This window comes from Empidonax traillii, unplaced genomic scaffold (assembly GCF_003031625.1).
Source record: "Empidonax traillii isolate 1590-97213 ecotype Southwest subspecies unplaced genomic scaffold, ASM303162v1 scaffold50:size1795014, whole genome shotgun sequence".
Lineage (NCBI taxonomy): Eukaryota > Metazoa > Chordata > Aves > Passeriformes > Tyrannidae > Empidonax > Empidonax traillii.
The window spans coordinates 158,649-159,817 of NW_020955243.1; the positions used below are offsets into that span (position 1 = coordinate 158,649).

Consider the following 1,169-nt stretch of genomic DNA (forward strand, 5'->3'; position numbering starts at 1 on the left):
ACTACTCCAATCATCCTGTCTGCTCTACTCTCTGATTAACTGCCCAGAGGACTGAGACTTTGCCCCACCACAGGCTGATCTTAAGCAAAGTTTCCCATGAAAAGTTCATGGAGGGACCAGTTTCAGATCAATAACGTGAGCTCTCAGTTCCCCATCAGCTGCTCGGTGTCAGAGCAGTCTCAAAGTCAACACACAATTTTCTCAAAAACCATCTGCTTGAAGGACATTCTGCTTTCTAGAATTTACCATTTTAAATTTCATTCTTACTTAATAAGAGCAGCTGCTGTACTAGAAACACAAGTCCTACCTGGGCTCTTCCTAGGGCAAGATTTAATTCCATGCAATATCAAGAAGGCACATGCTAAATTAAAAGAACACATAATTCCATTTTAAGAAAGAATATGTGGCTCTAGAAATCCTTCCCTGTAGGATGGTGAGGCCCTGGTACAGGTTGCCCAGAGAAGCTGTGGCTGCCCCATCTCTGGAAGTGTCCAAGGCCAGGTTGGATGGGGCTTGGAGCAACCTGGGATAGCGGAAGGTGTCCCTGCCCATGGCAGGGGGCTGGAACTGGATGAGCTTTAAGATCCCTTCCAAGCCAAACCATTCCGTGATTCCATGATTCTGTAAATTAATTCAAACACTATGTGGTATCAACCCAAAATACTACAAGTCCAGAAAATTGCTGAAAAGGAATCAATGAATTCCAGAAATAAGGTGCAATTGGGTAAGTATAAAAAAAGCAAAATTTTCTTTAATTTTGGATCATGCAAAGAATCTGTCTTAACTTTCTGTTTAGTTCTCCAAAAGCTTCTAAAACTTACTGGATTTCTACTGAGTTCAAAAAACAAATGCTTCAATTACAACTTTTTAACATGAAATGCACGACCTTTGGATATTTGTTCCTGACCACTCAGGTTTAGCTTGTGTGGCTGTTACACACATCAAATTTAATATCATATGTGAATGCAAAGGAGCTCCACAGTTTAGTCCAAAGGTCATTCAGCCTGATTATTTTGATAATAAAAGCCATTATGTGCTGTTAAAACACCTGACCGCCTTCAAGAAGCAACAGTAGTTGTTCTATTACTATTACTAAGAAAGGAAGCTGGATTAAGAATAACTGTCCTCTTCAAACAATTCTGCTTCACCAAAGATACTCCTTGGATCCT

General features: G+C 40.4%; 1 protein-coding gene across 8 annotated transcripts in view; it reads right to left on the minus strand.

Moving 5' to 3' along the window:
* FGGY (FGGY carbohydrate kinase domain containing) overlaps positions 1-1,169 on the minus strand; it is a 148,109-nt gene that overhangs the window by 123,098 nt on the left and 23,842 nt on the right. The gene's annotated exons all lie outside the window — the stretch shown is intronic.